The 27,500-nt window shown below is 41.7% G+C and overlaps 1 protein-coding gene across 3 annotated transcripts in view; it reads left to right on the top strand.

Moving 5' to 3' along the window:
- The first annotated feature begins 754 nt into the window (after nt 1-754).
- The window catches only part of MTUS1 (microtubule associated scaffold protein 1), a 126,228-nt gene continuing 99,482 nt past the window's right edge, over nt 755-27,500 (top strand). For 2 of the 3 annotated variants that reach the window (XM_042807753.1, XM_042807755.1), the window contains exon 1: nt 982-1,057. The gene's annotated coding sequence lies outside the window, so the exon portion shown is untranslated. Of the gene's footprint in view, nt 796-981; nt 1,058-27,500 lie in introns of those variants that run through there. The other variant, XM_042807754.1, reaches the window with a different exon arrangement.

Below are 27,500 nucleotides of genomic sequence, written 5' to 3' on the forward strand. Positions count from 1 at the left end.
GCCTCGGTGCTGCAGCGCACCATCACGCTCCCCTCGGACCCGTGACAGCTCTCGCCGGAGCAGCCTGCCTGTTCCACGCTCCCTCCTTCGGGACGGCAGCAGTGGGCAGGCGGGGCCGGGCAGCCGCCTCCCGCGGAGCCCCGCGGCGTGGGGGGGAGTGGGGGAGCGCGGCCCGTCCCGACCTGCCGCCCCCCGGGGCCTGGGGATCACCCCGGGCCCGGCCCTCCGGCAACCGCAGATCTCAGCCCTCCTCACCCCCCCCCGCCGCCCGTGAAGCCACACGCCGTTTAAAAAAAAAAAAAATATATATATATATATATATATATAATAAAACAAGGGAAGGTTTTGCCGTCGCGGGTCGTGCTTGTGAACTAACGCACCTTGCCTGGCTGGGGCAAAGCCACCGCCCGCCCGGGACCACCTGCCCGGGCCCGGCTACGGGCCCCGCTCCGCCCGGGAAGGCGCCGGCGCCGCCAGCAACCCCCGCGAGGGGCGGCGGCCTCCCGGGGCGCCGCGGCGGGACCCTTCTCTCCCCTCCCGCACCGTATTTTTAGACGCTGACCCAGTTCCTCCCCCCCCCCCCCCCCCACGCTCGACTACCTGCCCCTCCCTCACCGCCCGCCGCAGCGCGGCCGGGCCCCCCCCACCCCCCCCACTCCACCCCCGCCCCGGGGCGGGCGGCAGCACCCGCGCCCCCGCCGCCAAAAGCGCCGCCCAGGGGCAGCGCGGCCCCGCGGCCCGGCGCCAGGTGAGGGGAGCGGAGCGGAGCGGAGCGCGGGGCCCGCTGCGGGGCAGGTGCGGCCGGAACGCGGGTGTCGGGCGCTTCGCTCGGGACGGCCCGGCGCGGCCGCGGAGCCGCTGCTGAGGCGGCGGGGGGGGCAGCCCGGCCGCCCCGGCCCCGGGGAGGAGCGGGCGGAGCGCGGGGGCGGCGCCGCCGGGGCCTCCGCGGGGGCGGCGGGGGCCGCGGGGCCGGCGGCGAGCGCGGCGCGGCGGTTCGGGGGCAGTTTTCGCCGGCGTAGCCCCGCCGAAAGCGAGGGGGCGGCGTGGGAGCGCCGGCGTAAGTACTGCCTGCCGCTTTCTAAAGGAGCGTTCGCCGCTGTCGCCGCCCCAAATCGGGACCCCAGCGCGGGGATCCCGGGGCGCTGCGCGGGGGGCGGCCGGATAACGGGGCCGGGGCTGCCCGGGAGCCGCGGTGCGTGGCCGGGGAAGTGGGTCACTGCCGCGGGGTCCGGGGACGGCCGCTGCTCTCTGCTGCTCTTACTTTCTCTCTCTCTCTTTTTTTTTTTTTTTTTTTTTTTTAATTTATTTATATATATATTTATATTTCCTTCTTTTCGGCGATTAACCGCTCGCCGCGCTCCCGTGTGCGCCGGCGGGCAGTGACTGCGGGGCGCAGCCCCGGCGGGGCCGCAGGTGCAGCTGCAGCGAGGGGCCTTTCCCCAGCGCTGAGGAGTCGAAACTTCGGGGGGGCGTTAGTTCTCTGTTAGTTTTGTGTTTCTGTGGTTGATTTTTTTTTTTTTTTCCTCCTATTTGGGTTGGTTCTGTGTTGCGTTTTTTGTTTGTTTGGTTGGTTGGTTGGTTTTTTTAATACGTATTTAAAGGTATGGTAAGTGTATACTGCTAGCATAGCTTTTTAGCTAGTTGAATGCTGATTTGGTGTTTGAAATATTTAAAATCTGATAGAGCTTGTTCTCATGCACCCGGACCGCTTTGGTCCTGCGGTAAGAGCACGAGCTCTGTTTTAAGAGTATCTCTAATGCTCGCTCCTCCGCTTGCTGCTATTTATACCACGCAAGGTTGGCACGGGGAGGAGAGCCAGTGTTTGAAAAGGACATTGAGCTTGAACTTGATACTATTGTTCCAAGGCCAAGGTGAAAGTGCGGATGTTTAAAATAAAACAGAAAAAGCCCCAGCAAACACCCCCCTCAAAACAATCCAAGCGGCCCCCCGACCCCCTGTGTTTCTCTATTTTATGATCAAAGCAGAGAACCGAGCATCCCCTTCTCTTCAGAGATACGTAGGTTCTTGCTTCAGACGCAGCTCTGATGAGCTACCACCAGAACTAAGGCTGTGCATTGGTGGGGTTTTTTGTCTGTGTGTTTCATGCCAGTGATGTAATGGACAGTACAGCTGGTTAAACCCCACACTGGGGGGTCATCTAAAAGAAGGGAAGTATCACACTGTGGCAGATACAATGACTTCCACTTAGGTGGGTAAAATAAATTGCTCTTGGACATTTTCTGTACATCGTGACATTGGTAACAGTCTAGAAATAGCTGTAATGTAAAATAGTTTTAATACTAAGTCTAACAAATCAGGTGATACCTACACTATTGAATAGATGTATTCATGGCTAATGGTTTTATTCCTTCTCATTTTTTTAAATGAACTCAATACACGTTAATACTTCTTCCTCTAAAGTGAGGAGAGGTGAGCTTTTCATATAATGAAACTTACTTTCTTGGGAGCAGAAAAGCTTTAACCTCCTTGATTTATATCACTGAGATTGTTAGAGCGGATGGTGGTGACCAGTATGATGGAGTTTGCTGTCTGGATTACTAAATAGGACAGGTATTGAAAATTGTTTATTTCTCGTGACATGCACTATGTTCCTGTGGAACTACAGCAATGTGTTGTAGCGGCTGGCTCGCGTGACTCCATACCAGCCACTGGGGCTAATTTAGTTCTCCTAAAGCTAATTATCGTGGGTGAGCAATAGGTTGCTTTTTGAGCTCTGTTTTTATGGAGTGTAATTGTACATGTGGTAACAAGGCTGTATTTAAATACCATACAGTCACTTTTAAACTATTGCAGAGTTCTGATTTCTGGCTGAGATCAGTGTGCTTCAGAACAGTGGCTAAAATAGTGACAATAATCTGATAACTGATGCTAAAACTTTACCTAGCATAATTTTCCATTCAGGGGTAAGCATGATTCTTTGTGTAAAGATTCCATAACTTGAAAATATTTGATCAAATGTTAAACTTGTAGTAGCTGTCACCTTAAAATGTGGTTTATAGTATCTTTTTGAGCAATTCAGATTCAGTAGATAGCAAGCCTTACTGTTGGATGCATAACTGTTCCTGGTTCTCATGTGTTTTACTTAGTCACTTCTCAGGTATTGATTTCAGCTGTAAGACTAAGTCTGCAAAAATGCAATGTAAAGGCCTTGACAAAGTCAGGATTTGACAGAGTAATGACATTATAAAGGCGTTTGGGACTCCTGTTTCTAACTCTTCCATTTTGTGGTTTCAAACTTTGATACATGATTGTCTGCAATCATGTATGAATGAAGCCGTTGTTTCTTTAGGAAGAACCAAGATTCTTGCACAGAGGTGGATTGTTATGAAAAGTGTCAACTATTAAGGAGGCTTTTGCCTTTTTTTTTTTTTTAAAAAAAAACTTGTAGGACTTAGCATTGAGCTGAGATCTAACATGTCAAGTAGCTAATGATCTCAACAATCTAGCAAAATAATTACTTAGACTTGTAATAGGAACCGCAGGATGCAGATTAGTCAACTGATAGTGTGGGACTGATTTTATACATATATAAAAATAAAAACATACACATGTTTTTATACATATATATGCATTTCATACAGGTATAAATGTATACATTGCATGTATGTTACATACTCATATAAGATGCTGAAGTATGCCACTGCTGTATTATGAATGCTTGATGTTGAGAGATACGTGTGTGAGCGAAAGTGCCACGTGTGGTGTGATCCAGCAGAAGCTGCTGAAGTGACTGCCTGCCCGCCCGCCCCAAAGTCCCTATCTCTGTTCAGGTCATTTTGTTCTCTTCATTCAATTTCATAGTATATCCTGATGTGCTGTTTAATTGGGTAAATAAGCCCTTTTAAAGGTGCCTTTATCTCATTAATTGAGAGGATTACCTGGTGAGTTTGTGGCATAATCAGTCTATAGAGTAGTTTGGAGTTAAAGCTGGACAAGGTTAATGCTCTTTATTCTGCTTTGCTTGATTTCTTTTGGAAAGGGAAACAAGAGTTAGTGCTTCTTCAGTGTTTGTGAAGTGTAATTGGCTGTGTAGAGTGTCATTTAAGCAAACATAAAAGTGAGAATGATAGTAGCATGGTTCTTTTTGAGGGAGTACTTGCACTGTGGAGTTTTTTTCCTTTTCCTAATTCATGTATCAGTCTATGTTTTTAGACTGGTAAAGGCATGGGAAGAGTTGTTTTCTGTTTTATTTTCTCTGTTATGGAGATTATTCCACTGAGTACATTGGCTATGCATAGGTATACCTTATTACTTGAAAAAAGATGAGTGCTATTTGATAATTTTCTTTGTCTAAGTGACAAAATAATATTAATTATAAGTCTTAGTTTTCTACATTCGGGGGCTTTTTCCAGTACCATAATGTTATGTCAGAACTTAACTTTCCGCTGAAAAGTATGACCTTCCTCTTTTTTTCCCATTCCTAGCACTTACATTAATTTCAGTTTTATTTCATTGACTTTTCCTTCTCTTGGATGAATCGTATTAATCCTTAATGATTCTAAAACTTTTCCACTTAAGTTACTTACCTCAAACTGCTTCAGTTAGTATTCTGTTTAGTTTTTGTGTCAGGAAGAACCAAAGCTGTTGTTAGTGGATGACTGTGATGCAATATTTGCATTGCCCACTTGTATCAGCTCTCCAATCTCTCTTGTCATTTCTTTTTAGATGGTTGCCCTATGTCTGTCATTTTGTTTGACTTTATCATAAAATTTATCTTAGCTCATCCAGTGTATGGAAATCTAAATGCTCAGTTGCCATTGTGCTCTAAGCAGTCTTCAAATACTTAGACATTTCACAGTTATTTTTCTTTTTGCAATCTTAAATATCTGTTAAAAAATGGACACTAGCTCATTTTTTGCATTTAATATAAATGTGGATACATGTTACTATGCAATATGGGAATACTGGAGGGAAATGAAACTAGTGCACTCAAAGCACTGGGAGTAGAGATGTTGTAACTCACATTGAGTTTCGACGAACTGGTGCCAACTGCAGACCCCTCTGATCAGGGTGACAGTCACCAGCTGTACAGCAGAGTTCTTGAGGTACATCTGAATGTATGTGGTGTAGCACTTTTTTCTAATGGCTGGTATTCCTAGTATCTCTAATAGCTTTTACTGTATACTCCGTATACTGTCTGTAACAGGAAGAAACAAAAAAACCTTGCTTCTAGAACCATTTTCCCTGATGTGTTTGCCCCATACATGTCCGTGAAGAAGGTGGACAGGCCTTTTTTGAGCAAAACCAGGGCTACTGAAGAAGGAATTCTCATTACTATGAAGAATATGTTTACGTTAAGTAACTCTGTTTTCCCCCTGATCTTCTGGCAATGTGTGAGGTCCATATAGCTTGTCCTGGACTTGAGCTGGTGCCATCAAACTAAACACCTGTGAGGTCTGGGTGGGGTGACGGGTGAAACGGTGCTCCTTTTTCCTTTGTGAGATCAGCTGTAAATCTATGCAACTGGACAAAAAAGAAATGCTTCTAGTCATTGTGCTCTGGAATGACAGTGATTGTGCTCCTGGATGAATTTATTTGGTGCTGGAAGTATTATAGGCTTCTGTTTTGCCTCCGTTCATCTCCTGTTGGAGTTGTAGCTGAGGCTACTGGAGAGAGATGCTGACTGGTCATGTCTCTAGTTTTGAACTGCAGCAAACTGAATAATCTTGTCTGAAGAATTTATAAAATAGGAGGTTATTGCTGCACCGTCATTGGGAACTAAGGCTGTGTATGACAACGGTCAGCCTGATAGTGTGCTGGTAAAGAGTATGGGCTGGTAAATAAACTGTTGTGAAACAACAGAGGCTACAAACATGTCCATCACCTATGGTTTGTGCGCCCATTCTCACAATAAACATGATCTATCTTTTTTTATTTTACTTGGTGCTTTACTTCTATGCTGCTAGTGAGTCAAATGTGATTACTTTTACTTGAGAAAGCTAAAGGTAAGATAGTTGTAGTATTCCAAGACCAGGATGTGAGGCCACTTTTAAACTGGAGGTATAAATAGGAGATGCTGCTGCCACTGACTTTTGCGTAGCATACAACCTGTTAATGCCTGGTCTACAAGAGTCACCAGTTCTTGGACAATGTTTGAGGTGCTTACTCTTAATATCTGATTCAGATGTTTTAGTGGCAGTGAAATATTTTATTTACTGTGATTGCTAGAGATACTTGAAATACCAGTGATGTGACTTTAAAAGGGAAGCCAGGAAGTGATTGCAGAATACTTGCCCCAAGTTTGCATTTCTTTAAAAAATGCTTTAATTTACAGAATTACAAATTGACTGAGAGGTACCTTTGGAGGTCACTTTTTCCAGCCCCCAGACCAAAGTAGGACTACTGCCCATGCTAGATCAGGTCAGCCATGGTAGGGTCTGACTGAGTCTTGGAGATCTCTGTGGATGGACGTTACGTGACCTGTTTTGGATATTCTAGCAAATAACTTTGCTCAAAGAACTAAGTTCAGGTGGGATGGCTGATGAACCATTTACAGGGTTGTAGGCAAGGGATGTCACAGAAGTCAGTTGGTACTTGTACCCAGCTTTGAGTTTTGGTACTGCACTCTTTCAGATGAAACGCAAAGATACCTTCAAGGAAATTGATCTAAAATAAGCTGTTGGTGCCCCTTGCATCTAAAATGGCACTGATTAGATGTTTCACCCTGTCGCTGTGCAGGGCCCTACCTTTTTATTGCAGCTCTGAGTTGCAAGAAGATCACAGTTCTGCCTGTAGGTGCTGTGCAGTTCTTTGGGTGCTGGCTGCTGCTGTGAGAAATTCTGATATGTTCCCTTGAGCGCCTGCCTGTCCTTTCTTCCAGTTGAAGCTGTGAAGTGTCAGATGTCCTTAGAATTGACTTTAGCTTGGGTGAAGAAAGCTCCAAGTTTTCTGGGAGAAATCAGCAGGAAACCTGACTTCTTTTAGTGCTGTGTGGGTAAATGGTGAGAAATTGGAAGACTGCTTTGTGGATATAAGTATGAATAGCTTGATAAATAATTGTCCTGCAGAAAAGTGGCATATATACAATGTCTAAACTTGGTAGTCTGTGCAAGCTTCATCTAAAGTTTCTGGAGTTCTGGTTACCTGTGCTAGGTGGCAGTATGGCTTCCAGTCTGTGGAGCAAAAGCTACATACACAGCTGGTTGATACTTGTAAACTAGGTGTGAAGTTTTAGGGAACCGTAAAGGATTGTTTGATTAGAAATTGTCAAAATTGGACAAGCTTTTCACTTTGGTTTCTTTTTTGTTTGTTTTGCTTGTTCATTGTTGTTTTTTTCTTCTCCCGATTTTATTAGTTTTGGTGTCTGGAATTCTGTGTTATGTAGTGTCACTTGTCTGTAGCTGCAGTATTCCATACCGGTAGTTTTCTTGTGTCTGTCTTGACCTTTAAGTTGCTCAATTAAAAAGACAGCTTATGGCAAACTCCTTCACCATGAACACTTGAAAGTAAATGGGGTAGGTATACTGTTTGGGAGATGTTGATCCATAAACAAAACCAATATGCAGTATGCATCCCAGCGTTAGGATTATTTATATAAACATTGAAACATTAACTCACTATTTAAATTATGAATCAACATAAAACTTGCTTTAACAGCATCGGGATGCTGTCCTGTTCTTGAATTTCTATGATGTTCTTCTGAGAAAAATTGAAGAATAACTTTCAAGCCAAATTTTAAGACTTATAATACTCCTCTGTTCCACAGGCAGTGCTGTTTGGGGTATAATATTATGTGCAGTGATGTCACTTGGAGATTAAACTCCTCTTTTGATGGAGTTTTACCTGTGTCACAAAGCATGAACTTTCCTGACATCTTCATTACTAAGCTTTATTTAAACACTAGATAAACCTTCCACTGATTTGCACTGGTTCTGTTCATACTTGAATAGGGCTTTTTGGGATTAGTAAACCCAAAAGTCATGGTTTTCAGAAAACACCGCTTCTGTGTGAGTCCTCTTCTATCAGTTAAATCAGTTCATAATTTTCCCAGAAACTGGAGTAATTAAGTATGACCAAAAATTAACTGTTCCATCTGATTTGTTGGCCCATATTTGTTTGAAAGTGGACTCATGTTGGTGACCATTAAACACACTGAAGCTCAAATAAACCCCAGACCCACTAGGGTGAAAGGACAGGTTGTTTGAACAACTAATTCTTGCAGCAAGATGTATGTAGTATTAGGGTTTCCACTTTGGAATGTAAAAGCAAACTCTTGTTAATGATCTTCTATCTTTGATCCTGCGAGTATGAATTGCATACAGCATTGGACTGAAATAGTGAGCTTGGCCAGCTGGTCTAAGAAATTAGCACTTGGTACCTCTCATACTGTTATTTAGCACACGGATCTGATCTGACTTGTTAGAAAATCTTTGTAGAGATTGGACAACTGCTTTTAGCATGCTTGAGAAAGTCTCCCCTGCTGTCTTTAAAGCCATGTGTTCTTGGTGTAAGGCATATTGCAATTTGCTACAGGTGTCCCTATCCTGTGGTTGTTTTTTGGTTTTGGTTTTTTTTTTTTTTTTTTGTAGATGCTGGTTGAAACTGGGTGGTGCTTTGTCCATTGTTGAATGTGGACTTTGTGATTACCTCCAAGAGGCTTGGCAGCTTTTCAGTTTTGCAAATGTGTTGGTGTTCAAACCATTACTGCATTACTGTATGCCTCATGTTGAGTTGTTTTTTTTTTTTTTTTTTTTTTCCCCCCCCTGGTTATTGCTTTGAGGAGGAGAAAAAGAGGCAAAGGAATGTTTGTATTCAACTGCTCCTTTCCACCTCTTGGACATCAGTCATTCAGTCCTGTGTGTACATGATTATTTCTGACTCACAGCTGAAGCTCTTGACAGTCCTGTGGATTCTTTGTAGATGCTGTCAAAGCATGTGAAGAGTTTCCCACTGATGCTGTCTCCACTGAGTCCATCTCAACAGTGTTGCATGACAGTGTAAACCTCGCCTTTGATACTACTTGTTTATGGCTGTTTGATGCAGGCCACTTCTGGATGTACTGGCCTAGCGGTTCTTGGCACCGTAAGCAGGCTCTGTCTGTTGCAGCACACTCTCATCTGATTTGTGCAGTGGTTATTGCTTTCCTCCCATCAGTAGTGATGGATCTTAAAACCATTGCTCCATGTTTGACTATTATCTAATCTTGGGAAGCTTATTGATGGCAATATTCCACTGTTGCAATGCTACCTAATTGCATGGCTTGTCTGCCAGTTTCGCCTCTGCAAGACACCCTTAAAGCTGACTCGGCTGTTTTATTGCATTGTAGATATCTAGGAGATGTCTGTAGAAATTTGGTGTTTCTTGATTCTAGTACTATCTGGACAACTCCCGGTTTCAGGTATGTTCTCCACCAGATATTTGTAACTGGGCAGCCTACATGGTGCCCATATCACCTCAGTTGTACTTGAGGTATGGGTTTGCAGGAGCTATACTCTACTGCAGATTTCCACTAAAGAGAATGCTATTTTGTATATTTGATTTGCTCCTTATTTAGTGATACAAGCCAGACTTATGGCACTTAATTCTTTTAGCTTTTAAGCAGTGTGGAGCACAGATTGTTTTTACTGCCTGTGAAATCTCATCCTTTTCAGGTCTCTGTTATGAGCAGCTGCCATCAACAACGTGAAAGTACTGGAAGAAAAGCTGCTGCTATGATTCAAAGTCCATAGAGCAGCGTGTGTTATCATGTAACATGTGACTCAATGAATTTGTTGCCAGCATTGTCTCTGAGAAGTACTTTTCCCTCACAGAATACTTACCATGCACTTTTTCTGGATGCAGTGAGGGTCATCTTATTTGATGCTTAGTTGCAGGTAATCAGATTTTTGTCAAGTTTGTATGTACAGGTGGATTGCTGGAGTTCTTCCTTTGGAAGCTTTCCCTAAATGAAAGGAATTCCTCACAGATATTTTGATCTGGTTGTGTCCTTACTTGTGTTTCAGTATAAAAGTGTCTCATGCTACAGATGCCCACTGTTAGTGTGTCTGTGTTTCTTCTGCTTTGTTTCATGCTTCTAAACAGTTCCTTGGACCTGTTCAGGAATTGTTACAGCGGAGTATTATGAAACTGAACTGTCTGGGTGTTGTCTACTACTACAATAATATAATCAGCCAGAGCCTTGATGCCAGGAGATAATAGTGGCTGGTTCTGCAGTCAGTATGGGTTGGTGGCCTTGGGCAGCTGGATGCCTTTAGGTGTTTGCACTCTCAGTATCTGCCTAGAAGGATGGCACAGGCTTGCCAAGTAGTTAGGAAGCTTGCTTATTTTAGCATGCTTGCATCTGTAGTGACAGAATAAATATTCTTGCTCTGCACCAACTCATCTAATGAATAACTTCTTCTGAAACTCACTTGAAGTGCAGAGCACTGCTTCACCTAAGGTTTCTTAATCCTTTGTAGCTCCTCGATGTTCTAATACCAAGTAGTACAAACCTTGTGAGCTTGACAGTTTTCTCAGGAGATTATCATGGTTTTTGGTCATCCACTTCATTATGTATGCTGCTCGTGGTAAAAGTTTGCTTCTGCATTATTACACAAAGACACAGATCGAGATACCTGAGCAGTTTCTGTATGTGGTTAGGACTCATCATTACCTTTCTTTCCTTGCCTGAACTTATTTGGGTTTGTCTGCTGTGGATTTCATGTAATAAAATGTCATGCTGCTCAGCAAATGGGCTTCAAAGTCAAATACCATAAAGCAAGTCTTTTGTGTCACAAATTTCTCATAAGTTTCATAATGGTTGTATTGAGTGTAACTAGTATTTATTTGTGCTTCTCTGCTCTAATAGAGCTGCATCTCAACACTTCAGATGTTAGTAAATCTGGTTCCAAATTTCAGCCAGCTTCAGCTTGTGGTTCATTTAATAGCTTAATTGCAGAGTGCTAATTGAATAGCAGCTGTCTTCAGTTTCCTAGATGAGGAGGCTGTATCATTAGACCTTCTGAAGTCTTGCTAGAAGCTGTCTCTACTGAAAGAGGTATTGCAGCTTTAGCCATTACTTGAGCAAGAAAAATATTGCATGTGCTTTTTTTGTTGTTGCATTGGACTAATAGCTTCCCATCTTGCCTTGTAGTGTGTTGGCTGCGTGTTTCAAGCACTAGGCCGTATTTGTTGGGGTTGTCTGTTTTTTTTTCAGTGTATGGCTTTTTCCACCTATTCTAGCCTAGTGGTGATCAGTATTGTAATTCTTTTCCTCTGTGAGCAACTATCTTTATAGCAGTGTCTCCTGTAAGCTGAACTGTTGACATCCTACAGGTCACTGCATTGTTGTGATGGTGTGTAAGCCTTAATCTATAGTGGTTTGTAGTCACAAACATACACTTGTAAAAATGCACTTTTTAGACAAATAAGCGATGTGAAGCCTTGAGAGGTGTGACTGAAACGTACCCAAAACTGAAGAGTGAAGGTAATGAACTAAAGTGGCTAGAGCAGCCCTTTTAGCAGAATGCTTGCCATTTCAGTGGTGTAGCTTGGCATGTGGGCATGCTTCCAGCTTTTACTATTGTGTGGGGTACCCTGTAGGTAAGTTGTCATGTAAATACAGTAAGTCTGTGTGGTGGGGGTTACCCCCCTGCAATGGGCTATCTTCAGTGCAAAGTAAGTGGGAAAGTTTTTGTCTTCTACAAGGTCACGCCATCATAGGCTTTCAGATACTTCCAGTTGTTTAGCTTTCTTATTGAAAACTATGTGGAAGCTGGGTGAGGGACTTTGAGATCAATCTTTCTGTTATCTAATCTGTAACAGATGCATGCCATTGATAAGTCTGGTACTGTAGATGTCATTCCATAGTATCTACATAAATTATATTTAGAGCTTGTTTGTATCTGATTGTTGTCAGAGTAAAGCTACTATTACAAACTGCTTATTTATTTATAAACACACAGTGAATGCCAGCTTCCTGTAGAGGGGCAGCCTAGAACTTTGTTCCTTAAGAAATTGTGGGGAAAAGGGTTTCTATGGGGGAAAAAAAAAAAGTTGCGGTATGTTCTTGATGGCTGTTCTGTTTTGCTAACCAATGGCTTCATGTAAAACTAGTTTTATGCTTGTCAAATGTAAATATAGCCAGATGCTGCAGAGAAGTAAGTTTCTCAGTCTCCAGGTAGCAGAAGGTCATTTACAAAACAGTTGCAAAAGTAGCGTGCTGGCTCCTTCCCTGAACTTCAGTGGCTGATCTTCTCCCTTCTCCACCCCCCACCCCCCACTATTAATTTAAAAATGCAATGTTCATGTTCATCCCACTTAGTTGTGAGTGAACGATTTTAATGTTGCACAAAGGTGCAGATCCTTGAATCTTTTAAATGTTGATAGTCTTTCAGTGTGTGTGGTTTGTTTTCTGGTTTTGTTTGAGAAGCATAATTTCAGAGGAATCTTTAATGGCAAATTGAACTTCTTTTCTGCCTCAAAATAACATTGAAGAACTGGGTAATCATACAACCTGTTAAGAAGAGTAAGTGTAGCAACCCTGTGCTTGTTCAGTCAGCTTTTAGTTGTCTAATATTTGTTCTGTAAATGTAGATATGAGCTCAGTGTTGTGGTTTTTGTTTTTTGGTGGTTTGTTGTTTTTTTTTTTTTTTTGTTTTTGTTTTTTCTTTTAAGCCCTTGCACTTTGTTTTTTAAATTGTCACAGAGAAATTTTTAAAGTTTGCCTTCTTTTGACTTCTAGCTGTCAATGTAGAATACTGGTTACTGCTGTTTGGTAGCTGGGTTTTGATGTAGAATAACCAAAGGAAAAGTTGCCAGTGGAATCTTTGAAGCTCTTTGACTTTCATACTGCAAAATAGTAGCATTTTTAAACACAGAAGATGTATCTCTAGTGCCAGAAGGGGAAAATGTCACATAATGTGCGTCTGTGCATACTTGCAAAAAGAAGTCTGTTGTTGAAGCAATTATGAGTACTCCAGTAACTTTTCCGTGCTCTTCCACTCTTCTAGAAATCACTTTCAGAAAGTGGCAAAATGGCCTTTGTGTGCTGAGCAGTACTGCCTGGAGAACAAATTTAATTTCTGGACTAATGGCTGCCTTTCTACAAACCAGTGACTTTGAGGTTAATGTTTAAATATTTAAATGGATTTGGCATGTTGCCATTTGAGTAGAACAGCATGTGCTTAACGGGGAGACTCAAACAGTTCCCTGGGTGGCCAAAAAAAAAAACAGCCAAAAATTACTCAGTAGTGTAGTTATCTGGTAACTTCAAAGATTATAATTTAAGGCTAATCCTGAACGAGGTATCCTAAAGGATGACTATGGACCCAATTGTCATATTTAGCTGAGAGGAAGGGATTTTTTTGCCAGTAGTATCAGAATTTTGCACAGAACTTTTTAGGTTAAATAGGAGCACTCATCTGTGGGTCAAAGTCCAGTATAAACAAGCTAGTTTAGACTCCGGTAAAATTAATTCTAAAAGATGCCGATCTTCATGAAGGAATTTGAAACTTTTTGAAAACTGGGTAATTTGTTAAATTCAGGTAACTTTTTGGTTTTAGTTCTCTTTGGGTTGGAATGCAAGGGTTAAGCGAAGGTTTGATGAACATAAAGCTCAAACGTAATTTGGGAGTCTTGTTACTTATGACTTGAAATGGAAAAAATTAAAGAAGAAAGCCAAGAGCAATTGCACTGGCGTTGTTCAGATGTCTACTGCTCTTTACCTTAATCCAGAGGACTGTTGCCTGTGTCTGGAAGAGAGGTGGGAGTTTTGACCCTGGGACTACATCTCTAATCTGGTTTTATTCTGACCTTAAGTTTACTAAGAACTCTGTTAAAAGCATCCCTCTTGGGAGCGTGTCCCACCTCTTCTGCCAGATGATGCAAACCCAGGTTATCTGCCAAGTATCCCAAGTATTTTCTGTTAGTGGCCAGGCCACAGCCATGCTGCGTTGGTGACTGGAGCTCAACTCTGTAGTTGAGGGAATGAAGCAGCATACAAGGCATGCTGAGATAAGCCTGACTGGGCAGAGGGAGACAATTTTCTTTCTTCATTTTGCTTTATTGCAGAAATCCCATGTTGAAGTTAAACAAGTGTGTGAATTTTTTAACATGTAGATATGAAACCTTACACTTAAGAACTCTTAATGAAAATAGTTATAAATCCCATAACTTCAAGCCTATGAAAGAAATATTTGAGGTTGCAACAACTTCCCAGACAAACTAGTGTTTTGCTTAATGCTGAGTTGTGTAGTGTTTGTATTTCAGCACAGAAGTACTCTGCGCCAGTGTTAGCGTTCATTTCTTGAGCTCATGTTTGCGTATCCTAAAGAAAAGAATGATAGTGCAAATGGCCAGCACAGAATTAATACCTCACGTACTATCATGTGATTTATGTGACCTAAAGGGGTGGTGCTGAAATAAATGGTTATGAAATGTGCGCAGTGCCAAAAAGCATCCTCCTGTTAGCAGCATGAGTGCTACAACTCTAGAACTAGTATGAACGACAATAATTTCTGTCATACATATCAACATGTCATATTTTTGGAGACAAAATTTTATGATAATGTATTGGGGGATTTCATTATAAATGAAGTAAATTTCTACTTAAATAGCTGTTCACTTGCCATCCTAGGTAGGGAAGACAGACATGCTTTTGGCTGACTGGCCTCTTCATGTCATCTACTGGTGGTGTGGTTCAGAGGAAAAGGGGAGATCAAGCTAATGAAATCAATTTACTTTTGAGTGCTTTACAGGTGGATAATAAAATGATATTCTGTGTTTTATCCAAGAATTAAGACAAGTAAATACCTCGGCTAGAAAACTTTTAGTAGGAGCTTTACTACACCTTCCCTTTAAGATAAAACTTTAAAATCCTTCTTCTGAAGAAAAACGCTCTTTTCTAACCTACTGGCACGTTAAGTTGGATGAAGGAAAACAATCTATTCACACTGTCAGCTCCACTCTCAGAAGCTTCTGGTCATCTCTGCCTGGTGCTGCTGCTGTGTGTAGTCGGCTTGCTCAGCAGTGCTCCTTAGTGTCCTTAGTCAAGGGAAAAGACTATAGCTTTTGAAGTGGTAGGCAGACAATTTGAGAAACCTGTCCAAGAAAGCACACAGGTTTGATCAGTTGATGCAGTATGAATGGATGGGTCAAACAGAAGATAAATTTGGGTCTGTGTTTTTCTGAAGGGGAGAGGAGAAGGAAGGAGGGTGGTTGGTGATCACTTTTTTGAGGGGAGGTGTTTGGGCTATATTTAAATAGAGTTAAAGCATGTTAATCTCCATGAGGGAGATTGTCATGAGCAAAGTGGGGAGTAATAAATCAGAAACATCAGCTCACCGTTGAATGACTTTAAAGAACAGATTTTCAGAAATCCTTAAGGTCACAACCAAGCTGTAACAACTTCAAGTAATGACCCAGGAAGGTCAGGTAATGGTGAAGTGGTGGCAGGCTTGGCGCGGCAGAGGAGGGATGGCCTGGATGTGCAAGCTGCAGCTGGTGATGTTTTTATATTGGGCGTGGTGGCAGCACATGGTTGTTAGATTGCTGTGTTTAACATAGCGTGCTCTCTGTCCTGTGCACCAGCTGAGCGGCAGCAGGACTTACCACCCAGTGAAACTCTGAATGGAGAATGCCTGTGGTGCTAAGGGGGAGCTTTTTAGAACTGAGTATCTTTCTAGTCAATGGATATATACTTAGTGCTTTAGTTCTTTCTGATTTTGCTGTGGGTGTTTTTTTTTTTTTTTTTTCTATTTTTTTTTTTCTTTGAGGATGATTGTAGCCTGCAGACAGCTATTCCTGTTCTGCAGGTGATCAGCTTTCTGCTTTTTTGTTACGTTCTGCTGCAGTGTATTTTTCTGATGAGTAAACACACTGAACTCGAAGCCAATATTTGGGGCATTGAGATGGGATCTCAGTGACAAGCTGTGTAGTACCAAAGTCTTGGCTCTTCCAGTATTGTCATCTTCCACTAGCAGCTCAGTGGATCTGTAGTATGCAGTGTGTTAGGTGGAGTTTGAAGCCTATTGCCATCCAGATAACTTTTACAAGGTTCTTTCAAGGAGAGAAAGAGACTTGAATTTGCCAAATCAGTTTGTTTGACACTTTTGAAGCACTTTAATGGTACAAAGCTCGTTGGTAGAGGTTGTCATCTAGGAACATGGGATAGCTTAAAGTGTTGTTTTCTGTCCTGAGTGCAAGCATTTTATTCATTTAGCATCTGTTGCTAAAGGATGTCTTGTGTATTTCCCTGTAGGAAAAAGTTAGTTGATATTCTATGCCTTCTTTTAAAGATGGTGCATTATCAATCCTCACTTACAATCTAACTGCATCATTTCTTACAATACTTATGTATCACCAACAGGATGCATATTATGCATTTTGTACCTTAGATTCTTAATTTCTTTTTTTCAGAAGTACTAGAGATTGGTTGTTTTTTTTTAAAGTCATTAGTTTTGTGACCTTTTAAGAGACGTCAAGTTGGTTTCATTCCTTACAGTTTGCAAACCCAGTCATTGTACTGCATAAATGAAATGAATGGAGAGAAAGTTCTCTTTCTTGTTCAGAAAGAGAAATTACTCTGTAACATTTAACTCCTCAACTCTAAGTTTGTGTACCCAAAGCCAGTATTTTGTCTGTTTAAAAGAGTCAGTGAGCACATGCCACTCAAATGTCTTAATTTGAATGATGAATATGTTACAGTGGAGTTCAAAATAGCTGTCATAATTTCGCATTTAAATAGCCTTTTAAAAAATGTATTTGTTTATATTTATTGCAATTCTTTTATACCCTGAGGAAAGAAATACAACCCTAACACTGTTTTACATAGCTAGTGTATCCTAGCTTTCCTTCTGACTCCCACCCCTGCCTTTTACCTTTCCTGCAAAGCTGAATTAATTGAGAAGGCAACAGTAAGTAGGTGTAACAGCAAATTATACACTTCTAGGGTTTAAACACTTCTGTGTTTAAATTAACTGAGTAAAGTCTAGTTCAGCATTTTGGAAGCGCCATATTCATCTTTCCTTGCCTGTAGCATACAGGAGTAAGTGACTGTGGTTTATGTCACTTTAAAAAGGTGAAGGAGAACTGTTAGTCCTGTAGGGCAAAAGGGAATAATTATTTGACATGTTGCAATATGACTTTTCTAAAAAAATGTGCTTTCCTCGGGGTGTCTGAAGGTAGGCTAAGATTAAATTTGTCCAAGGTGCTCTGCAGAGATTTTAATATGAAGTTGTCTTCTAGGGTGGCTGTTTGTTGTAATTTGTGATGCGGGGGGGGAGTGCTGCGAGGTGAGGAGGGGGCTGTGTGTTTCTCTGTGACTCGGAGCACAGTGACAGTGTTTTGCCACCCCGGGGCCAGTTTGCTGTGAGCTCTGAACATCTAGCTCCTGAAGCCCTGTGCAGACAGCACGGGTGGCACTGTGCAAAATCTCCGGGGCACAGTAACTGCTGTGCAGTCAGTTTGTAGCCTGGCTCTATATTTGAGTTGCGGTAGCCCACAGCTTTATGGAAATAGCAGTTTGTGTTTTTTCAGTTTTAGGAGTCCCACAGTTACAGAAGGGGGAGTTGGACGAGTCCATCCTCCTCTTGCTCCAGACTTGGCCTGGCAAACCAGTTAGATACTTTGTTGAACAGAGGTCTTGTCCCTCACTGTAAGGTCTGAAGTGTTAAAGAAAATACCTCTTCGCAAATATCATGTCAGATCTGTGAAGTCCTTGTCAAACCTGCTCTTAGGACGTGTTGCTAGCGCACAGAGAGCTTTTGATGCAGTGCTGGCAAAGAGTCTAAGGGAAATTCTTCAGCCTGAGCCTTTTATTGCTGCGTGACTGAACTGATCTTTAAAAGTTGAAATCTCGTGAGAGGACTGTATATAGTCTGGCTTCTGTGTTTTTGTTTTGTGTTGTTTCTCTTTCCCTCTTAATCTTACTGATTGCTTGTGCTCTGATGTATGCCACCGAGGAGAGCTTTTGATGACTAGTCTAACTCAGCTTCAACTCATCTCTTTTAAAAGGCTTGTGCTTTGACTATGCCAAGTAGCTTGTGGTGTGTCTGTCTTTCCCCTGTGCCCTAGTGTGAGATGCTACTGTATTCAAAATAACTTTCCAAATATATTACTTGAAGTTGTTTATTACATAAATACAGAAGCATGCTCTTATCTGTGGCTCTTACAGTTTATTCTTTGCTACTTAAAGGATAATAAGATTACTTGTACTTTCTGAAATGGTTTGCCTAAATGTAGTCCAAAGTAAACCTCTTAGTTGCAAAAATTACATAGAAGCTGGTAATCTTTATGAGGAGAGGCTTGGTGACTTTTATCAAATGATAACTGTGTACTGTCATTGATTTAATGTTCCCTGGTGTTTTAAATTTAACAGCTAAAACAGAAGCATTAGTGGCTTCCACAATTAATGCTAAAAACATGTCAGGCTGGGAGAGAAATGCCAAAAAAAACCCCTTGCAAGTAGTTTCCATATGTTGCTGACACATAATTTCCTGGAAGGCTGGTTGATGTGTTGGCAAAACTAGCATAATATGCCATTTTCTATTAAAGTTTGGGAAGAACAATCAAGTTGCAGTTCTTAAAATGGAGAGTCAGGGATGATAAAAGACCTCTACTTAGTGGCTTTTTTGGTATTCTCAGTATTTGAGGTGATCTTTGATCACTGATCTTTGCATGCTAAGGCATTTCTTTTCCATCTGTTACTGTCTTCATCTACGCTAAGATACTAAAATGGGAGCTACCAGTATTTGATTTTTAATTAGAAGGAAAGATCAATCAAACTTATAAAGGTGGTAAAAGAAATGTAATGTATTTCTCCTTATGGGAGGGGGGAAGACCTATACCTAGAATGGGAAAAAATAAGAAATTAATGTAATATTAGAAAATGTATTTAAACTAACAGCTGTTGACTTGAATGCATTATTAAATTGTAATGAATGCTCTGTCTTCATAGAGCTAAACTTGTCAGCAGGACTAACTAACCTACAAACAAGCATTCAGTGCTCAAGGATAGAGCTCAACAGCAGGGACGAGCAAATTAGTGACTGTTTAAAAAGCTGCAGTTCAGGGGATAACTGGGCTGCGTCCGTCTTGCTACTGTTCTCCCTTGGTGATTCAAGGGGTTTGGGTCAAGCAAGCAGGTAGCCACAGCTTTACCTTAGCTTTTAGCTCTGCTCTGATTTTTACCTTTCTTCCTGAAACACATATGCAGGAGAATGCAGCAGTCAGACTTGCATATGGGTCTCTATTAGGTAAGGGTAGTAATCATTGCTAAAGAAATCCCTGAAATAGCTCTCGAAGGACTGTTGTGCGATGGTAGTATCTTAAATTTACATTACCATTTCTTAAGTTATCTAACAACCCTTAAGAATAATAGCTATTTTCAGTGTCTCCCATTCTAACCTTGAAATGGCAGAGGAGGGAGGGAGAAATTAGTTTTACTTTCATGCCTGTGTTTCTATATTGTCTTCACCTGTGGTTTTCTGTTACCATAGAGTAGGACTACTAACAATGCTTTCCCAAAAAGTTTAAAATTTTTCTTGATAAAATGTCTTTATCTTACTGCCATTGAAAGGTGAAGAGTGCATGCAAGGAAGTGTGTGCATGTGAGGAATAGTGTGGAAACTGTGGCTGGTGTCAGGTGTCCTGCACACCCAGACAGGGTTAGCCCATAGCACAGTGGGCTAATGTCTCCAACCAGCAGGTCTGGAAAAGTGCATTAAGCTGAATCTGCTTAAACATTTAATGAAGCGGGAACAGTGAAACTGCTGTGGGCTCTGACCTAGACCCCTGTCTGTGTGTGAGCACAGATACGTTTTTCAGACTGAAAAGGGGAAACTGTTGTCACAGCTGACTAATGTGCTGCTTTTCATTATCTCTGAAACTAATCCTTTCCTCAGCAGATGGAGTGAATGAGTGCAGGCTGTGGAGACAGCAATGGGGACCACAAACTTAATTTCCCCTACTGTGATCTGAGGGAGCATGGGATCTGAAGTGGTCACATAACTCCCAGGGTCGCTGCCCAGGAATGGGCTTTCATCTGTGGGGGGGAAAAAGGAGCAGTTGTGTGATCCTTGCCCATCTTGTCTTGTTCCTGGTCACCCTACCTTAAATGAGGCTGGCTGTGGCGAAGTACTCAGGTGCTTGAAGAGCAAATGTGCTCACCTGTGTCTTGCAGTTGAGGCTTCCTGACTTTCAGCTGGCTTTCTGCTTTACCAATTAGGCTTTATTTGGTGAAAGCAGGTGATTTATATTTACATCAGTACAGTGGCTGTGTTTGGTTCTGTGTAGGAAGTTACTGTTGCCACACAAGCACTTAACGGAGAGCTGAAAGTCTCACCTTCTGTTAAGAGGAGCTAGTGACTGGTATTTCTCTTTCCAAATAAGCATGGCAGTACTAAGATCTTATTTCTTTCTGAATACGGTAAGTATTAAACAGAAAATTGTCTTGTGACTCTCATTCACCTCTTACTCATTTCTCTTTTGTTTTGTTTTGTTTTTTTTTTGTTTTCCTAGTCAGTAATCTAAAAGTCATCTCTGCTGTTCTGCTCTGGGTGCGGACTCTTATTCAGTCACTCTTTTTCAGGAGGGATCTTAATTTTTATTCCTATGTTGACTAGAACTTTTTTTTTTCTTCAGACATCCCTAGGTTTCCAAAGGAGTGTGTGAACTTGCTGAGGTTTATTCTTGTTCTGGAGAAAATGTGTAGCAGCCTGCAGTCAGGAGAGTCTGGTTTCGGGGTTTCTCCCCCCATCCTGATGATATTATAGTCCTTGTAGTTGTTACTGTTTAAGTGAGTATGCAGCTCTGCTGCAGTTGCATCAGTTGCATCTCTCTAGCTGTTTTAAGCTGCTGAGGTGGTTCCCCTTGTGCTGGAGGAGCTGTCAGCTTTCCTGGACCTCAGCTAGCTCTGCAATGCAGCAGAGAGGTGGGATGGCATGACAGGGCTGTCAAATCTCGTGGCTCATGTAACATGAGATATATGAAACTTGGCAGCCTCAATTTGAGAGAGGTCTGGTGGTGAGACCACAGGAATGTTTTCTGAGTTGGTATTTGGTTTCCCTGTCCATTCTGAATATTTGGAATGTACTGATCTTCTGGGTTATGTGCAAGATGAATATGTCTAGGCCATGGGGTGAGTCTATGCAAATGTGGAGTCTTGCTCAGTGAGATGTTGATGCTCATGGTTGCTGGTGCTCTGATTTCAGTTAGCACAGCCTGACTTTGACTGTTATTACATTGTTTGATTCAGAACAGAACCAATTCTCCTGGAGTTGGTTTGGGAACCAAATTATTCACTGATCTGTTGATTTGCATACATATTTCGTGTTGAATGCTTATATAAATATGAGTTATTTATATCAAAGAGTAAGACAGAGATAGGCATCTGATTCATCAACTTACCCTAGCAGTAAGCTCCGATGTGTTATTGCACTAAATCTGTGGCTGTGATAAGACTTGTGATTGCTTTGTCAAATAGCTTTTAAAACTTGTTTTTCCATTGTGTGGTCTTGTGAGCAAACATATAGGTACCTGACATATAAATAAGCCTGAATATTGATGTTTATTCCATTTTATTTCTGCATGTGGAAGTTAACTCCTAGCAGGCTTGTTGAAGTAAGCACAGTGGGATAGTGCTGTATCTTGTGTCCAGTCCATTCTGTGCAAAGTAACTGAACCACACTTTAATGTGATAGGATGGAGATGTAAAAATTGGCTACTAAGCTGGTGCACCGAGGTTAGAGCTGGACAGGAGAAGGCAGTGATGGCTGCAGTGGTTCCTGTTCCTAGGCTGTTGGCTTTTTTTAAAGACCCTTATCAGAGGTCAGAAATAAATTACCCAAAGTACCAGTTGGTCTATCATGTGGAATATCAGAAGTGCAGAACTAACTTGAGCACTTGGTCCTTGTAGGCAAACTGAACGTTAGCCTCCTGCATGGCAGTTGTCCCAGTTGCTGGGGACTGTCCCCTCGTGACTTCTGGCATACCTAGTTTTGACTAGGAACTGCTTTGTAGATGCAAGAAATCTGGCCCAGTAAAGTTTATTACACCCACTGTATAACTAGTTTTGATGGAATGCTGTTCCTCTATATTTTTTTCAGGAAACATTTGAACAATTTAAAGTCTAACCACTGAATACTGCTTTGCAACAACTATGGCTTAGCCACAGATGGACTTTCCAGAGAACTGAAGCAAGTGGCTTCCAGGTGCCAATCCCTTCCACCCCTGCATTTTGTGAGGCAATTTCCTCTGGAGAAAGTTCCTAATGTAGCATTAATTGCTTGCAGTTGATGTTTGTGAGCAGTATACTACGCAAATGATTTGTGAAATCACCTTTGGTATGTTTAACTTGGCACACAGAAAACAGAACCCCAGTGGTGGATTTGAAGGGAAAGCATCAAGGTAGAAACAGTTTCTTCCTCCAGGAACATCCCCCTGTACCTGTTGAAGGAGGGAGAGAGCACATTAACTGATAAATACTCTCTAAAATTAGAGAAATGGAAACGAGAGATCTGGGGGATGGAGATCTCCAGTGGATTCTTCCTGGATGGTCTGCTCAGCTCAACTTTTTTTTCTCAGCATTCAGGGCAATGTATTTTCCTAGCAGGAGAAGCTTCATGACTTTTCCCCCTATTTATTTTCTCGGATTACTCAGCACTGGGTGTGTGTCTGTGGTTTGGGGTTTTTCTATTTTGTTGGTGTTTTTTTTTTCCCCTCCTCCTGCCTAGGCAACCTTTCTCAGTTCAGGCTGCTCCAGCATTCTGGGATTTCATTTACCAGAGAATTTATATCAACAAACTGCATTCGGAGACTTGATTGAGCGGGACATGAGGATCCTTGTTTGTGCTCTGTGAATTGGTAGATTTCTAGATGGAAATCTAGAAACTGCAGCATTGTTAACGTGCTGTGGGGAGCTTGATGCTGGCAGATGAAATAATGCTGTTATGCAAACTTAATCTTACTGAGATTGCTTTCGGAAAAAAAAGTTGCTCACCCTTCACAGGACAGTATTCAGTTCAAGTAACTTTTATTATGTACCTAAGCAAATTCTGGTTTTGTGTGGGGTTTTTTTGTTTGTTTGTTTTTCCAACAGTGTTCCTTCTTCATTCCTACAAAAACCTCACTTGCTCTGTGTGCAGCTCAAATACCTGTCCCAATGTGAGAATTGTTTTCTTGCTGCTTTAAGCTGAAACAGGAGGCAGAGTTGCTTATCCATGTCCCAGACTAACATTAACTGTATGAAGTTACTCAAGTATACTTATTTGTGTTATCCCTGAGTAGGAGTTTTCCACCAGCATTGCAGAGTGGTGAAATACTTGCTGTATTAAATGCTAGTGCTTTTGATATGGATGATAGTTTCATGGCTTTCTGTACTGTTAAGTGATGCAGTGTTAAGTTTGACCCAGCAGCTGTCATTTGGTGTTGGTACTTAGCAGAATTAAATAATGAAGGTCTGTGACCAACATAAATCCAGAAATAATATTTGGGGTCTCTTGCCCTCTGTGATGAATGTGTATTATGTCCTTGGAGGAACAACCCAGAAAGAACAGATTTGGAGAAGCGCGTGCATAGTGATGCTGTATATCCCGTTGCTCTCTACAGTTTTGATCAGGGGAAGCTTTGAGTTTTAACTTTAAGAATATAAAGGCATCATGTAACTTGAATCTTTGTATTGCCTATCCCTGTGCAGAATCTATAGTAGTGGCAGTCATTTTTTTCTGCTAACACTTTTTTTAGATGGTATTAATGAAGAGCCCCTTTATCTGTGTGTTCTCCCAATTACTTTCTGCTGCAGATTCACGTCTTAAATGTGCTTTAGCACGAGAAATAGTATTTTATAGGTTGCTGCTAACAAACTGGGTGTCTGGTGGTAGAATGACTGCTTAAAGTGTGCCAGATCAGAGTAATGTCCTTTAAATCATCATGCTGCTGTCACTGTTTGTATGCAATTCATGTTTGTAAAGCTGGTGAAGTCCAAGCCTAAAGGGTTAAATATGAGATGGACTGTATTGCAGACTGGGTAGTTTACACGTGGCGCCAAGTCCTAGAGACTCCAGAGAACCAATCCATGTGTATGAGTGAATCATCTGTCTGAGGGGCCTGTATGGTAAAAGTTAATGTCATTAGTCGCTGTAAAAGGTTGAGCTCACTCTCTCAAAAACCAGTCAAAGGAAGAGAAAGGCAGTTGTTGCCTGTTAATCATGTAGCTCCTGTTAGGTTGTTGGTTATTCAAGGGTTATGATCTAGTTTATTATATAACCAGAGTGCTGCTTTTTCGCTTTGTAGCTTAGAGACAGTACTTTGTGTGTGCAACATCTTCTAGTTGTACGCGTTTCTCATCTCAAGGGGAGGCTGTAGCAGAATCTGAAATTCACTTAGGAACATCAAGTGTGGATGTGGCACGAGGTGCGTAACGCTTCTGTCACTGCCCGTGGCATTGATTTTGGTCAGTCCTGAGTTGAGATCAAAGCTAATGTTCCATATAACTGTAGTTCCAGGATGTCTGCAGTGATCTGGTGATGTATACATGCTTTACTCCTGTGGGAAGCTGTCAAGTCAGCTGAATAGTTGAATGGGGAGAACTGTTTGACTGTTAAAACACTTTCCAGCTCTCTCATCAAAGCTTTGGTGTAGAGGTTTGGCTATACTGTAAAACAAAGCATAGTCTATCATAACCAGCATTTGGATATGGTGCCTAACTTTAAGCAACTTGATTCAAGGAAAAATTTGAAAATACTGTGTTTGCACTGCTTGAATCTTAAGGAAGAAATGTATAATTCTTTGCTAGACTACAGCATTCCTGCGGGGTCTCAGAGGGACTGACAGGGTGATTTCTGTATGGGAGCTTAGAGTCCTGCTGTTGCCCCACAGATGCAGAACCCTCTGCAGGAGTGCTGCTGCTCAGGGCTCAAGTGGAACCCCTTCCCTAGAGCCGAGAGGGATCTGCAGGCGGCCAGGCGGCAGCCTGCGTATCTGGATCCCTTCCAGATTAACCTTGCTCTGGCAGCCCTTCAACCAACGTGTGCCCAGCTGCCCCTTCTCTTCAGTCCTTCGTTTACCAGGTCTTGGTGGAATTTCAGCCCTCGCAGGGCTGCAGTCAGCCTGTCGGCAGCTGTGTCAAGTGGCACGGGGAGCTTGTGCTTTCTGGAGAGCACCAACCTCAGCCTGTCACCTAATAGTGTTGCATAAAGCAAGCTATTTTCTCCGAACAGCTCTGCAAAACTGCCACGGCCTCTGTCTTGTCATTTGTCTGTTGCAGAGGTGCAGTGCTGTGTTCAGCTTTGTGGAGTTAGTCCCTTTTGGATTTGGAGGCTCGTGTCTTCTGGGACAGAAAGGCAAACAAACAAAAAATGTAAAAAGAATAAGATGTAAAAATAAACTCTTGTATCAGGACTGATATCATTGTGAAAAACAGTTTCCTTTTGTAGGAAACACAACATTTTTTCAAATATATAAACAATGTGTTGTTTTTTCTCTTGAGATTACAAGATTTGAAACAATGGTTGTGAATTACCAGTTGCTCCAGATGCCAGTTGTGCAGCACTGCAGTTAAAATATTGGTGAAACTGTTATGACTGATAGGCTTTAAACAACTATTCAGCAATACTCACTGAAAATTCTCAACAACCACTGGACCTTTAGTACTTCTCATAATTGGGCTGGAGCTGCTAATATTTTTGTAGCCAAATAGATACTTCCTGTAACCAGTTTATTGCAGTTTTATTAGATTTAGTTCACTATATATAATCAGTAGCATTGAATATTTTTTAAAGTGTAGTAACGGCTGTTCTCTAATTGGCAAGTACAGCATCTTCAGAATTAAAATCTGCTGTGTTGCTGTACAAAAGTGCAGTCCTTGGTGGCAGAATTTCTTGTAGAGTAAGTGGAAACTGTTCTTGGCTGGTTGTAGTCTTTTCTGAAAGAATGACCACTTCTGCATAGCAAGCATCTTTGAGTTTGCAAAAACTGTGAGCTGATTAAACTTCTGACTTGGTTAACATGAGAAATCCTAAGCATCTTGATTAAGTCCTCAATTTGTACTGCAAAAGGATATGACAAAGATGTTGCTTTTTCAGTCATTGGAGACCTTATTGATCTGCTTTTTCAAATAAATTAATCCGATTATATATACACAGAATAATCCACTAGAGCTAAATAATGCTGCTGTACTTACTACAGGCTATGTTGAGAGTACTCCAAATGCTCTGTAAATTAGTTCATGTTATATGTTGGTGTTAAATATAGCCAGTTGCTGAACAGCTTCTCAGTTTTAGGTGAAGATCTGAAAGGATGCGCAATGCACAGGAACTGATGAGTCTTTCTGTGGCCTTAGCTATCCAATCCCATTGACACAGTCACTGTACTAGCTATAATATTGATAATGTCAGCTACATGTTGTATACTGGTCATGCTAGTGCTGGGGCCACAGATGTTTCATGAAGTAGTTCAGGAACATGGAAAGTTTCAAGTCAGCACATAACCTTAAGTAGTCTTGATGTGTGCTGTATAGCACATTGTGGTATATTTACTTGGCATTGAAACTTGATCCTAAAGGCAAACATTTAATGCAGGAGTTATTTCAGTGGTAATGGTTAAAGCCATCTCTGCTCTGACTTGCCAAACAAATGACTAAGTTGTGGCTCATTGTTAAGAAACAAGAAGTACTTTTTTTTTTCCAAGGCATTTTTGCCACTGCCATTGCAGCATGGTGCTGCCTCTGCAGGGTATTTCTGCCATTTCTGTACTTGCTGTTTTGTGAAATCCTTGTACTTGTCAGTAAAGAGGGGATTAGCAGCAGACAAGAAATATTCATTTACTTAAATATTTGTAGACCTAATATTCAGAAGGGATATTTTAAAACAAAATTCAAAAAACCCCCCAACAAACAAAAACAACAACCAAAAAAAAAAACCAAACAAAAACCAAAAACAAATCAAAAGAAAACCAAACCCACCAAGACACCACAGCAAACACCCCCACCCTACACTCTTCAGTTTGTCTTGAGAACCCAAGGTGTAATGGCTATTCTGTGTTGCTTCCTTGTGCACTTGCTCCTGCACTAGATTTGACTTCATCTAGGATGAAGTGAGGAAAATGTAACAAATTAAGAGGACTGACAGCTCTCTAAAAGAGCAGAAACATGTAACAGAGTAGAAATGTTGCTGGGAGGACTGACTGGTTAGTTCAGAACAGGTCAGCCCAACTTTGAATGTCTCAAGTTTGTTCAGAGGAAGATGGGCAGCAGTGGTACTGATGGCTAAAATTTCTTTAAAGAATGAGAAACGGTGATGAAGAATGTATAATGAAAGACTTCAGGAAAACTGATAGATACCTGAAGACAATGTTGAAACTTGAGGACATTCTTGAAGAGCACAAACCTTATTTGCTCACCTTTAAAGTTTCACTTATTTGCTGTATGCAAGTGGCTGGGCAGATCTAGCATGAATTCACAAAGCATTTTTGTTCTTCATAATCTATTACCACCTCTCTTCCTACACTGATAATATTTCAATCTTAGAGGGGAAAATTCCTTTGAGTAATTATGTCTCACTGTTCTG

Source organism: Tyto alba, unplaced genomic scaffold (assembly GCF_018691265.1).
Source record: "Tyto alba isolate M040663 unplaced genomic scaffold, T.alba_DEE_v4.0 Super-Scaffold_6, whole genome shotgun sequence".
NCBI classification, from domain to species: Eukaryota; Metazoa; Chordata; class Aves; order Strigiformes; family Tytonidae; genus Tyto; species Tyto alba.